The sequence below is a fragment of the Cupressus sempervirens genome, chromosome 7 (assembly GCF_028749045.1).
Source record: "Cupressus sempervirens isolate cs-2001-9-10 chromosome 7, ASM2874904v1, whole genome shotgun sequence".
NCBI classification, from domain to species: Eukaryota; Viridiplantae; Streptophyta; class Pinopsida; order Cupressales; family Cupressaceae; genus Cupressus; species Cupressus sempervirens.
Genome location: NC_143124.1, coordinates 658,863,313 through 658,878,341, shown reverse-complemented (window position 1 = coordinate 658,878,341; position 15,029 = coordinate 658,863,313).

The window sequence follows — 15,029 nt, the reverse complement described above, 5'->3', positions numbered from 1 at the left end:
CCCTTGGGCAGATGCCTGACTCACGGGCCTCACTCCAAAGATCAACATATTTTATTGGTTGGCCCTTCAGAACAAAATCCTAAAGCAAGATCATCTCATGAAGAGAGGCCATATTATGCTCAACAGATGCCCAATCTGTAAAAACTAGTCTGAGTCGAGAAATCATATCTTCATTCAATGTGACTTTGCTAGGGAGGTGTGGAGTTCTCTTAATCAGGAAATGGAGATTCTTTGGTGCTGGCCGAATAACCTTATCAACTTTTTTAGTCATTGGAAAAGCCTTTGTAAAATTGCAGGCCGACAGGATAGTTATGCCTGGTGTTTGCCTCACTTCTGCTGGAGCATCTGGAAGGAAAGGAACAAAAAATTTTTCTAAGGATAGAGAGGAGCCGACAATAATTTTTGGAAGGAAGATTTTGAAAAACATAAAAGAAAACCTTCAAGTGATGAAGGAGGGGGAAGTTGATATAGGGGACAGGAAGACAGTTAAAGAAAAAGACAGGAATCCCAAAAGACAAGATGCCAGATGGATTCTACCCCTGGAAGGATGGTCAAAAGCCAACTTTGATGGCACTTCTAAGGGAAACCCTAGCCCCTTTGGAAGCAATGGAATTATAAGAAACAATTTTGGGGAGGGGATTGCGGCCTTTGCTCTCCCTCTTAGAACCCAGACCAACCATTTAGCCAAAGCCAGAGCCGCGCGCAGTGTGGTAAAGCTGGCATTTCCAAGCTTTGGCTTGAAGGGGACTCCAAAAACATAATTAACAATATTAATGGAATCTCCCCCCCTCGTGGTCAATTGCAAATATAATTGATGAGACACGTGCCGCCCTCACAAAATTTGAGAAGGTCCACATCACTCATGCGTTTAGAGAGGCAAACCCAGTTGCTGACTAGTTCGCTAACAAAGGGGTGGGAGTAGACAAAGAGATGACCTCGCATTCCGTAAAAGATTTTTCGATGGAGGCTAGATCACTAATCGAGCTAAAGAAAATCCACGGAAGTATGGGTCAATCTAACTGTTATCATGTTTAACAAAGAAAGATTGGATGTTGGCACGAGCCATAATAAGTTTCTTGGTTTTCGTAATCTCATGGGGATTTTTCCATCATTTCGACATGTTTGGAGGATCATTATCATTTTCACTTGCTATTGTATCAGAGAGGCGAATGATCACGAACCCAATAATAGAAACAAAGCCAAAATCTTGGCTGGAAAAAATTTGCAGAGATTGGGGCTCATGAGAATAGTTGAAGAAAAAATGGATGTCATGACTGGAGAACGAAGCAGAAAGGAGCTGGTGGGTGAAGTGGAGAAATGGAAGAATATGGGCAAAGTCTGGAAAAAATTGGAAAAGGGCGGGGTTGCGAATTTTTTCGACAAACTCCATGGTTTTGACCTTGAGGTCACCAACAACATGGTGAACTCGTGGAACAATGGCAAGGTCAAGGTGAACGGGGTTTCTTTCCAAATCACAGAGGAGGTGGTTGTGAAGGTCACTGGTATCCCTATGGAGGGTTTCAAATTCTACAGGGACAAGAAAATTTTGTCCAATGCAGTCAAGGAGTTCGTGAAAAATTCTGCAGAGATGAACAAGCTGGAAAAGAAAGAGTCTTTTTATGTGACGGAGACTATAAAGAAGTTCTGGAGGTATGTTTTATATGCCCTCATTGATTATGTTGCCCTGGACACTAGGTTTGATCGGGTCAGAACTCACCATTTTGTGATTTTAAATCATTTTCGCCATAAGAGTAGAATTTCCATTCCCTTTTACCTTCTCACTTCTATGAAAAAGGCAATCTCTAGTTTCAAGAAGTAACCCACTGTTAACCCTCCTTTGCATGAGGGATTATTGCTCCTCATCCATGAGCATTTCAAAGCTCAGTCTATATGCAATAAGCCCTCTCAAGTTAAGGATGTTGACAAAGGTAGCTCCAACTTTTCTTCAGACTCTGATGACATTGAGAGCATTAGCTCGAAGGAGGAGAATGTTACCTCAGGAAAGAAGAAAAAAGGTCAAGACATGAAACAGTCCACAGCTACAACTCCCAACAGGAAAATCCCTAGTGATCACGGCAAAGCTCAAGAAAAAGAGAGTTATGCTGAGGAGGAGGAGTAAATGGATACGGAAGATTCTGACAAAGTGTCGGAGGAGGAGTTGGAAGAGGAGAAACCTAGGAAAAAATGGAAGAGGGAGGTAGTGAGAGTTGAGGAGACTAGAAATCAGAGGACGGATGCTATTCCTCTTCCCCTCTCCCCTGTCCAGTCTCAGCCTCCTTCAGAGGAAAAAGTAAATGTCATCACTGGTGAGAACGAGGGGGAAGTGCAGGTCAATAATAGAAGAAAGGCCTAGAAAAATTTCAATGTGAGGATTGCTACTATGGGGATTTTTAGGGAATTTATGAACCCTTAGATCTTGGTGGACAATCTGGAGGAGCCTAGGCTCAATGAGCTCATAGACCCAGCTATCCTGGCCATTTCAGACAACGCAAGGGAGACTGGAATGAACCTTTTGAATAATGCCCGTAGTAGTATGATTGACAACTTCAGATCAATCAAATGGCTCTTCCATGAGCTAGAGGAAGTTAGAGAAAGGGTATCCCAGATGGAAAGTACTAAGAATAAGCCAGGAATTGACAGCCAGGAGAACCAGGATAACAAAGAAAGCTTAAATGAAAGGAGATTTAGAAATCTGGAAAACTACAACCACAACCTGGCAAGTCAGATGATTTCTCTCATGAGTTCGATGAATGACAACATCCAATCCCTTGCTGGTAAACTTAAGGACAGGGGCTTCCTGGTGGAGGAGGGAGAACAGAACAGGGATAAGGTGAGGCTGGATGATGACAAGGCCACAATCAATACGTTCACCAGTATGGATCAGGGCATGGAGAAGGTCTAGGATCAAATGGCAAAGGAGCAGTAAAAGATAGTTGAGGCAGCTCAGACTATGCAGGAAATGGAGAAGATTACTGAAGACTAGTTTTCTTGTCTTTTTTATTTTCGTCTTTCTGGCTTTTGGACAGGCTTTCTGTAGTCTGTTTTAGTTTGTATGTTTTCTGGCCTTTCTGTGGGCCTTTGTTTTGGGCTGGGCCTTCGAGCTTTTTTCAGCTGTTGGACCTCTATTTTGGCTGGGCTTCTTTTGCTTATTATTAGCCTTTTTTTTTTTGTAAAACTTATGGGTTTCAGGATCCCTTATAACCTGTTTATCTTATCAAAAACTTTGACTTTAATCATAACTCTATTTGTTGTAACTCTAAACATAAGGGTTATTTTAACTGTAATTATAATCCAAAATATAACCATATTAGTAAACCTAATCATAAGTCCAACGTTCATCTTTATTGTAAGCCTAATCCTAACTCTAACCATATTCTTAATGTTAAGTCTAACTATAACCCTATCTATAGTCATATTTCTATCCCTAAGCCAAACCCTAACCCTCTATATAAGCCTAACTATTAGCTTAATAATTACCTTATTATGTGGATGACTCTAACCCTAACCCTTTCCCTAGCCCTATCTCTAAATCTAAGTCTAACTATATCCCTAACCATATTGCTAATGCTAAGTCTAATTGTAACCCTATCAATAACCCTCTCTATAACATAAATTGTATATACTTCTACAAGTATCCCTAACCCTATCCCATAATATAAGTCTTTATGCAACTCTTATAGCGCACCTAACTATAATAATAACTCTATTTCTAATCCTAACCCTAACTAACCCAACCCTAACAACAAGATTAACCCTACCTTATCATAACTTTACCATATTTCTAACTCTAACCCTAACCCTAGTTATAAGCCTATCTTTAACCTTAACTCTAACTCTAACCATAGTCCAACTCCTATTCCTAACCTCGCCCATAATTGTAAGCATATCCCTAACTCTTATAAGATACCTAACTATAATAAAAAATATAATTTGAACCCTAACCCTAACTCTACTCCTAACAATAACCCTAATTGTAATCCTAACACCAAGCTTATTGTAAGTGTGCCCCTAACTATAACTCTAAATACAGCCCTAACTCCATCAATAATAATGGTCCTCACCCTAATTATATGCTTAACCATTTTCTTATCCTAAGTTTGACCCTAACCCTAGTCCTAACCCTAACTCTAGCCCTAGCCCTACTCCTAATCATATGTCTAACTCTAACCCTATGCCTAACCCTATTGCTAAATATAAACCTTTCCCCAATTATAATTTATAACCCTAACTTTATTTCCAAATCTAAACCCTAATCATAAGCTTAACACTTACCTTATTATAACTTAGACTCTAGTCATAACTCTAATCCTAATTCTACTTATTTCTTTAAACAAAAGTGTTACTCTAATTGTAACTATAATCTAAACCCTAACCCTAACTATACAAATATTCCTAATGCTGAGTCTAATTATAACCATACTTATAAACCTAAGCCAAACCCTAACCCTAAATATAAATTTAACTATAAGCATAATAGTTACCTTATTGTATGCCTCACTCTAACCCTAACCCTAATCCTAGCACTATCCCTAAACCTAAGACTAACTATAATACTAACCATATTCCTGATGTCGAGTCTAACTGTAACCCTATTCATAACCCTACTTCTAACCCTAACCATGTTACAGATAAAATAAATATTAGAAAATTAAAATTAAATGAATTACTAATATTATATTAAATTGAAGAAAATTAATTATGTCTTCAAGTTATGCAAATAAAACACTACATATAGATTTTTTTAAAGTAAAAGAATAATTTGATACTAATCTTAAAAAAAACTATAGAACTAATAATTGTAATCCAAACTCTAACCCTAACTATAACTATATCCATAATATAATTTTAAAAATAAAAGAAATTAAATATTTAAATAAAATTATTTTCGTCAATATTTTTTCAAAAATGTCTTCCATGGTTTGTTGAGACTATTACTAGCTTCTCTATACTTGTATATATAATATGTCGAGAGTAATCTTTCTTGAGGTGCCTATTTTCATCAAATCCTAATGTTGTTTTTTGTGTAGGTTAGGATTATATGAAAATATTGCCTCGAGAAGGATTACTCTTGGAGAATATATATATATATATATATATATAAAAGTTAGTAGTTATGTTGAGAGGCACATACAATGGGCGTAACAAATCCCTTGAATGCTTGAACGATATAACTCTTCGATGCTTCTTGGAAGCTTGCTTGAATAGATGATTCCTTAGGTGATTCTTTCTTTGAAATGAATGTTTGAGGATTACTATGGATGACTTGTAATGGAAGTAGTAAATGTGTAATGCATCCCCAAATGAAGATAGGGTGCCTTCTTTTATGTTGATTTAAAAATAAAAATTGAGAAAGGTTGACTCAACAAGTGGGAGACAAATTGAAATCCCTAAAATGAGCTCATGATTGAGGCAAAATGCCTCGGGTAGGGAATAACCTCATCCCTTACCAGGGGTTAGGGCTAACTTTTTAGTATACTTCTGAGAGTGGGGGGGGGGGGGGGGGGGGGGTGAATCAGAAGTACTAAACTTTAACCAATAAAACTTTCAGCTTTGAAATATTGCATGCATAAACATATATAAATAACATGTAAAGAAAATGCATCCACATAAACACTTGACACCAGATATGATTACCCAGAAACCCTCCAATGAGAAGGTAAAACTAGGGTGGGGATGACACCCAAAACTCTTCACTACTGTAGTAATAAAGCTCACCTGTTAAGGTTACATATTTTGACCATTCTCATGATCTGCCTTGTGTATGGCCTACCCTATTAAAGGCTTACAAGAATTGTTAGATCCTACCCTGTTAAAGGATCTTAACACCTTGTTAAAAGTGTGCCTGGCTAAAGGACTTTAGAGCACTCACTTGGAATGTCACCCTGTTAAAGGCTTTATACATGGTTGTTAAACCAACCTCTATCCATAGGATTCCATTCTGCTAATACAATTGTTAGAAATTATAGTAGAATGTTTGACTTGATTATTTACAATCTGCTATTACTGATTTCAAATCGCTATTCAATCCAATCTAATCCTTGCTGATCTGATATGAAGCTGTCTATAGTACTGATACTTTGTTCTTCTAATTGATCTTGTAATCTGCTAAGTCACCTTGTATGTCCTCTTAACACTTCATCCTTTTTTCTTTCTTCTCTTTGCTCACTTACACTCTATTCACTCTCTTGAATTATGGGGCTTCAACCTCCAGAAAAAGATTTCGTGACTTAGGGTTACGTATGAATCTATGATTAAGATTCATCCAACTTTCTCGCTCAAATCCTTCCATTTTTTTGATTGATTGCATGTTGATTGCATAGGGAATCAAATAGATTCAATCTTATCTTTAATCCTTTGAGATTTATCCATATGTCGGCTTTAAAATGGTTTACATCTTAGTTTGTGAAGGCACAAACTCTTATATTAATTCTATGTTGCTCGATACTTGTTGATTGCTGATGCTTGGTACATACTAAAATTCTGTCATGCTAGGCATTTGAATTTGCTCAACATCTATTATTCACTCGACACATATACTTGCTATGCATTATCTATTTGCTCAACATTTGAATGACTCGACACTTACTATATTTTTGTCTCGGCACATCTTGCAACTTGACATCTATATTATACTTGGCATGAACTTTGAAAATTTCTTAAGCGTTTTGACACTCAATTGTCAAAACCAATCTAAGATCAACAATCTCCCCCTCTGACATGAGTGTCAAAAACACTTAGCTATACATGATGAAACTAATCTCTTCGAGTATAATATACATTCTATTCAGCATATATATAAAACTTCAAAACTATTCAAAATTTTGTGAAGGACTATGTGCCTCAAAATTTTGCATCTTCCCTTGAGTTGACGTGCCATTTTATTGTATCCAAAATCTTTCTGAATAAATTGATGTGCCTTTGCTGATACTCCTTGTCTTTATTTTGAATTCTTATGCTCTTTCTTTGATGTGTCTTGTTATGCCCTGTTTCCTACTATTTTCCCTCTCCCTTCTTCTCTCTATTTGTAACTCCCCCTTTCATTTTGGCTCCCTCTTTCACATGTCTCCCCTTGTATATTAAGTATCCTTTTGGTCTTTGATTTTCTCTCCCTTTTTTACAAATTCTCCCCCTTTTTGACACTTATGTAAAAGGATCTATACACTGATTGAATATTTTGCCAAGGTCTTATTTACTTCAATTATAATTCTTAGAACATCATCCTAGTTTTGTATTGCAACTTCTAGGGATTTGATTTGTATTGATGTCTCTGTTGCAAGGTGAACTAAGCCATCTAATGTTGAAAGATTAGGATCTTTCTTCAATACATTTTCTACATAGGCTAGTTCCTTTTGTAGAATCTCCATGTGGGGGGTTAGGGAGACTTGTATTTGAACTAATTTGGCTTTAGTGTTAGCCTCTTCTGTTGTCAATACAACTAGTTCCTTTTGTGCATGAAGAATTGTATGGAAGTGCTTCTCACTCTTAATTGGATCTTTTGGCAGTTGCATGGTAGATATCTTCAAGTTTCTCTCCAAGCTCATTATTCTCTGACTAGTTTCCTGTGTGAAAATTGACGGATCACACAACTTTGTGTACAGTGAGAATATATTCTTAAGTACTGTCTTCACCTTTTCAATTTTCTTGGCTAGCTCTACCTATGATAGTGATATTTCACTGGATATTCTCTCATTCACCTTTCCTTATAACTTTTTCTCAGACCATTCCATGAGTTTCACATTTGTCTCTTGGTCTTCATTGGTCACCTGCTCAACTATTTTTAATAGTTGTTCCAATATTGGCTTTGTTTTATCAGGTGCTTGCAAGCTAAATGCATCTAGAAAGATGTCTTTTATTTCAATTAGTTCTTGCCTCTATTTATAATCATTTCTGAGTATCTCTTGCTTCTTCTTCCTTTGTAGCACCTCTTGCATTGTTCATGGTTGCATAGTCATACTTTGGAATGACTATTTCTTCATCTAATGTAGGTCTCCATAGTGAAGTACCCTTGAAACCTTTATAGAGCTTGAGCATGGTGCTAAAATTTGAAGTAGTATTGCTTTAGTGCTCAGCTTTCGAGGCATTATTGTAGTAGTCCCAGTAGTTGGTAGATTTACCAAATTTTGAATTGCTTCTTGCTCCTTTTCCTTTGGGGTCTCCTTCTCCTCCTCTAATGCGTCTTTATCAATAATAATTATTTATGCAGGTGCACCATAGACTTGTGTAGTGGGAACATAAGTATCCATCTATCCTATTTGGTCCTTTGCTGACTCCTCGACAGTTGTAGTGACTTTATCTATAGAATGAACCTTAACTAATGCACCTTGTGAAGCTTTCTCTTTAGGTTGTCCACTTGTAGCTGTAGGGATAACGTAAGATGTTTCTTATGTTGCCATCTTATCCCTAGTCAAGTTAGCTACTACTTTTTGCAACTCATCTACATTGACCAATACTGGATTACTACATAATTGAGCTTGTAGAGTTGATTGGTCAAGGATCTTCTTAAGATCCTCTACAGTCAATGGATTGATGTTCTGACTAGAGTTTTCAAGAACATCCTTCACTTTTTTTGTTTCTACAGGTGTGTTGCTATCATGTGGAGGGCTTGGAGGTGGCAATTGTGTGTCTTGCACACTCTATTTTGTTTGCTGCTCTTTAGCAGTTGCCATATCATCTTTTTGAGTTTTCTTCTCTACTATATCATCTGCCTTTTCCTTCTCACCTTCACCTTCCTTATCATTTTCATCCTCTTCTCCATTATTTCTTCCCTCAACGGGATCTTCTTCTCCTTCTTTGACTATTGTTAGCCCATATATTAACTTCCACACTTGAGTGGACTTCTTAACAACATCTTCAATCTTGTTTTGAAGAATGTTGAAGGCTCTATATTTGGGTGCAAATTTGCTCCCTTGCTTCTTGTTAGCCTTAGTTATTTTCCCTTTTGTGAGCTTAGGCATTACTCAAGCCAATGTAGACTCTCTTATTTCCTTTTCCATATTGAGGCAATGATGCCATTTATTTTCAATAATAGAATACAAATCTTTGGGCATTGAATTGTCAAGTTCAAGTGGGGTGTTCTTAAACTTGGCCATCATGGTGTAGATTGATTCTTCAACCATGTTTTGTTATTCTCTACTTAACTTATTAAATTCTCTTTAAGCCAGTTAAGTCTGCATTATGTTTAATATTATCACATAAATTTTCTAAATCAGACTTGGTGGTGTGACTTACCACTCTAAATAGGCTATTATCATCCGATTTAGTCCTTTCTTCATCAGATTCAAGTGGTGCAACATATTTTCTTCTCAATTTCTTCTTTGGAGGTCCTTGTTGCTCAATAGCCTTCTTCTTCTCTTGCTGATTAGCCTCTTTAGTTGTGGCTCTTATACTTTCCCTTGTAGTAGGCTTAGCTAGGCTTGGCTTGGTAGTCTCCTTGGGCTCTGCTATAGGCTGTTTATGAGCTCTTCTCTTTTTGGGCTTTGGTTTGGTTGGTGCTTCCTTAGCTTGCTCTTCCTCCTTGACACCTTCTTCCTCTTCAACATCTTCTCCCATGTCTTGTGTCAAGGCAAGTGGCTCTTGGTCCTATTCTTCTTCTTCTTCTTCTTCTTCATCTTCTTCTTCTCTTTCTATTATCCCTTCACCAAATTTGGCCTTAAGTTTCTTGACCAATTTGTCTTTCTTCTTTATTATAGTTGCATTTTTCAATTCCATTTCCACTTTAGATTTCATAACATCAAAAGTGCCAAAAGGTTTTGCACTTTCATCAATCTCTTCTGCAAGCAATACTATGATTGCTGTTGAGGCCTCATCTATGTTTATCTCATATCCAAGTGGCCTTAGCCATCTAATTCTTGGTACTGGTGCTTGGATGTAAGTGTAATCAATATCAACTAAAAATAAAATGTCATTGATATGTTGATCTACTAGGGAGACTACAATCCTTAGTCTTTGCTTCATGGACTTCTTAAAGTCCTCAAAATAGCTTGTCATTAAGGTTTCAAAATTAGCTCCCATTTTCTCTATGTACTCATTCACTTGTACTGCTATAGACCTATTGGTCTTCCAACTTATCTTACCAAAAGAGGGAAATTCATTCTAAACATAGAAAAATATACATATCAGAATTGATCCAAACTTACACTAAGCACTCTTGGATCTCCTTATTGCTCCCAAATTCTCCATGATTTGCTGTAGTTGCAGTTCTGCCAGATCATATGTATGATCCTTCTTAACAAGCTTGTATCCCACATTAACTGCAATGCATGGTACACTATTCAGTCAGCTTGACTAGTAGAATTTATGGGATATGACCCTAATTGCAAATTCTACAAGTGGATCTTTGATTGTGTCAATGGTCATGCCTCTTTTATTCCACTTTGCCCTAGTGTTCTTCTCAATGGCTTCTTTTGAATCACTCCTTAAGGTCTTTGGCCATTCTAGGGTTGGGTAACTTGTGACTCTATGGATGATTCTTTTTGTTATTTTGATAGGTCCACCTTCTAACCACAAGCAACCATTATGAATTATGTTCAATACTAACCTAATCCATTTTGTCTTGACGACCGTAGGGAAATCTAGGGCATGAGTAAGTCCATTCTTTTCAACAATATTGAATTCCTCCTTCAATATGCTATTATCACATAGTTTATTGTAGGCTTCATGAATCTCCATATCTCTTATACTTCCAACTTTGCAATTGTAGCATTTCCTAACGTCTTGGACCATAACAACTTTTGGCAGGATGATGGATAACACACCAGCATGGTTGTTCTTGTATGCCAACTCTGGGGTTGGCTTGAAATCTGGTTGTTTAACCTCTTTGCTAACTAATTGGACTTTGAAGGGCTCCTTGTCTTTAGGGATTTTTGAGCTAGAAGCCATTTTTACAAACTAGGGTTTAACAATTTCAAAATAGCGTAGCTCGACACTTGAGTAAATACCTTGAATCAATGATATCACTCTGAATTATTGTTAGAATCTGCTTGAATGCTTCATCCTTGCTTGAAATCATTCTCTCTTGTTCTGTATTCAAAATGATAAAAAATGATCAAAAAATTGACCTTATACCATTTAATACATAACATTTAATGCTTAGTGCTTATACAACTGTCCACTCGGCTCCTTATGTAATTCAGTTTTACTCAGCTTCCATTGATTTTTCAACACTCAACATCCACTAGAGTTTCTATTACTCAACTTCAATAAGAATTTCTTTTTACTTGGCAACCACTACTAACTCGACTTTAATTGACTTTGGTAGACAACTCGTCATATACTTAGGAATTTACTTGGCATTTGAAGGCAACTTTCCTTATTCGACAACAATGTGAAAACTTTGAAGATTTAACCTTGCATATTTATTCATGCTGATCTATCCTTTTTAGTACTAACTCATTCTAGGAACTAATGTATGATAAAGCATTTAAATATTAGTCCCACATACCTTCTTGCTTAGTCTGATGAAGTGTGACCACTTGACCCTTTAGGTGAAGTGATCCCTCCATCTCTTCTCTTCCATGTCTTATTCATCTCTCCTCTGATGTGTTCAACATTTACTTTGCCTTTTCCTTTGTTTGATTCTGAGTTAGGTGCCTTTGTCCTTGTTGGGTAGTGCTTGCTAATATGACTTGTCTTCAAACAACTAAAGCATGTAGTTTGGCTCAACCATCTGTTGTAGCTTCCAATGAAATGTGTTCTTATGCAATTCGCAAGGATGTGTCCATACTCTTGACAGTAGTGACAACTATGTCTTGTATTGTAGTCCCAATTATAGGAATTTTCTTGGCTTCTTCCCTTATTTGATGACCATATAGGCTTGGATCTACATTCAAATTCTCTATGTCCATACTTCTTGCAGTTGTAGCAGTGTCCTTCAAATCTTGGTGTATACATGGTCCTTGTCCTACATTTATGTGCTTGATGACCTTGTTTGTTACACTTCTAACAATGTGTCATGATCTTTGGCTTGGCATTTTGACTGTCATTCTTGCTCCTGCAAACATTAACTATTTGTCCTTTTCTTTCCACAAAAATGACAAGTGGGTTTTGAGTTCTTACCTTTGTCACTTCTTTGTTCAACAATCTTGGATGACTCTTCTTCTTTAGTGTTGGTATAGCCCAAACCTGATGTATCTTTATTGGATCTAGGGGATCTTAGTAGTTGCCCAAAGCACTTGATGGCTTGATTTGGCTTGTTGAAGCTTTCAACAAACTCTTTCTCTCTTTTTAGATCATTCTAAGTTGTTCATTCTGCAACTTCAATGTAGTTATCTCAATGTCCTTGACATTCAAATCATGATGGGCATTCATCATTTTTCTTAGGGTATGCAATTGCATGTTTGAGATCCTAGAAAACTCTGCTAATTTTTCTTCCAATCTATTTCAAAAGATTCTTTTATCTTCTTCAATCGTGGCCTTGTCTTCTATGGCTTTCTTCTTTTGTTCAGTCACTTCACATAACAATATTGCTTGTGATTCTTGCTCCAACTTGAGATTTATGATCTCTTTAGCTTGTGCTCTATTCTTGTCCTTGAGATCTACAATTGCTACATCAAACTCACATGACTTACCATCTACAAATAAATTTGTAGTGTCAATCTCCTTGTATTGGGTGTCATTCTCAGCTATGTCAATCTCTTTCCTTCTTTTTAGTGAACTCCTCAAAGCATTTCTGGCTTCATCCAATTGTTGTGGTAAGAGGTGTATCTCAATCTCCTGATTCTCAATGGTCTTTCCCAGCTTGTAGACTTCCATCTCAAGATCTTTTCTCCAAGTTGTAAGGCTTCTCCTAATGAGAACTTAGCTTTGATAACAATTGTTGGGATTTACGAGTGGGAAGTATACTTTTGAGAGGGGGGGTGAATCAGAAGTACTAAATTTTAACCAATAAAAATTTCAGCTTTGAAATATAGCATGCATAAACATATAGAAATAACATGTAAAGAAAATGCATACACATAAACACTTGACACCAGATATGATTACCTAGAAACCCTCCAATGAGAAGGTAAAATTGAGGTGGGGATGACACCCACAACTCTTCACTACTATAGCAATAAAGTTCACTTGTTAAGGTTACATATTTTGACCATTCTCATGATTTTCCCTATAAAAGGCCTGCCCTGATAAAGGCTTACAAGGATTGTTAGATCCTAACCTGTTAAAGGATTTTAACACCCTGTTAAAAGTGTGCCTGGCTAAAGGACTTTAGAACTCTCACTTGGAATGTCACCCTATTAAAGGCTTTATACAATGGCTGTTAAACCAACCTATCTCCATAGGATTTCATTCTACTAATACAATTGTTAGAAAGTATAGTAGAATGTTTGACTTGATTACTTGTAATCTGCTATTGCTAATTCCAAATCGCTATTCAATCCAATCTGATCCTTACTAATCTGATATGAATCTTTTTGTAGTATTGATACTCCATTCTTCTAATTGATCTTGCAATCTGCTAAGTCACCTTGTATGTCCTCTTAGCACTTCATCCCTTTTTCTTTATGCTCTTCTCTCATTCACACTCTATTCACTCTCTTGAATTATGGGGCTTCGACCTCCTTAAAAAGATTTAATGGCTTAGGGTTAGGTATTAATCTACGATTAAGATTCATCCAATTTTCCAACTCAAATCCTTCCATTTTTCTGATTGGTTGTATGTTGATTGCATAGGAAATAAAATAGATTTGATCTTATCTTTTATCCTTTGAGATTTATCCATATGTTGGCTCAAAAATGTTTTACATCTTAGTTTGTGAAGGCACAAACTCTTATGATGATTCTGTGTTGCCTGACACTTGCTGATTGCTGATGCTCAACACATACTAAAATTTTGTCTTGCTCGACACTTGAATTTTCTTAGCATCTATTATTCACTTGGCATATATACTTGCTCAACACTGTCTATTTGCTCAACATCTAAATGACTCGACACTTACTATATTTCTGGCTCAGCACATGTTACAACTCGACATCTATATTATACTTGGCATGAACTTTGAAAATTTCTTAAGTGTGTTGACACTCAATTGTCAAAACTAATTTGAGATCAACAATTGGCCGTTACCTTGAGGATTTTGAACCCATATATGTACTCTAAGGTCTTAGGGATGGAAAAAGGACAATAAAAAAGGGACAAAAACTCAAGAACAAGGAGCAATGAGAGTGTAAATGCATTCATGGACCTAGGAGATCATCAAAGAGAGGGATAAAAGGTCTTATAAAGCAAGTGATTCCATTTTAAGGCAATAAATGCAGCCTGCTCTTTAGCGGTAGTATGGGCCAAACTCAAACTCAAGGTAAAGTTGATTAAAAATATAAGATGGTCTCATTAATGCTCATGAGACACGGAAACAATAAAGCCCCCAAAAGGCTTGAGTCTTTTCCAAGGCCAAAATCAAGAAAAGAGAGATATAACTAACAAAGAAATCCATAAAGAGTGTGATAAGCTAACCCAATAAGATTTGTGTCTCTCACTTTGAATCACAACAAAGACACACTGCAACAAAAGATGGAATTTCTAGTCTAGAAAGTGTGTGTATCATGCTAGTAAACTATTAGGGTAATCTTAAAGACTTTTGTCACCAAAAGGGTAATCTAAAAGATGATCTAGGCGAGGATGTCACCGATAAGGGACTAGAATATATATATATATATATATATATGGGGATTAGGCCTCAAGGATTGTCAGTGATTGAAATAGGGATTCAAAATATGAGGTGATAAGGCCTCATATATTATTAGTAATCCAATAAGGGATCCAAATGTGTGGGGATTAAGCTTTATAAACTATTAGTAATCCAATAAGGGATCCAGATGTGTGAATAATCATAGTGTGTACGTGCAAAATATAAGTGGAGTGTATGACCTCACATTTTAAAGTGATTGCTAATGCCTTAATAGGAGCAATGATTTTAATAGAAGCATGGATGAATCCACTAGAGATTTTTTCTATAGTGAAATTTCCCTAAGAAAGGACACATTGAGGGAAATAGACACATAATAAAAAGAGAGCTCAAGAGGGATATACCAAC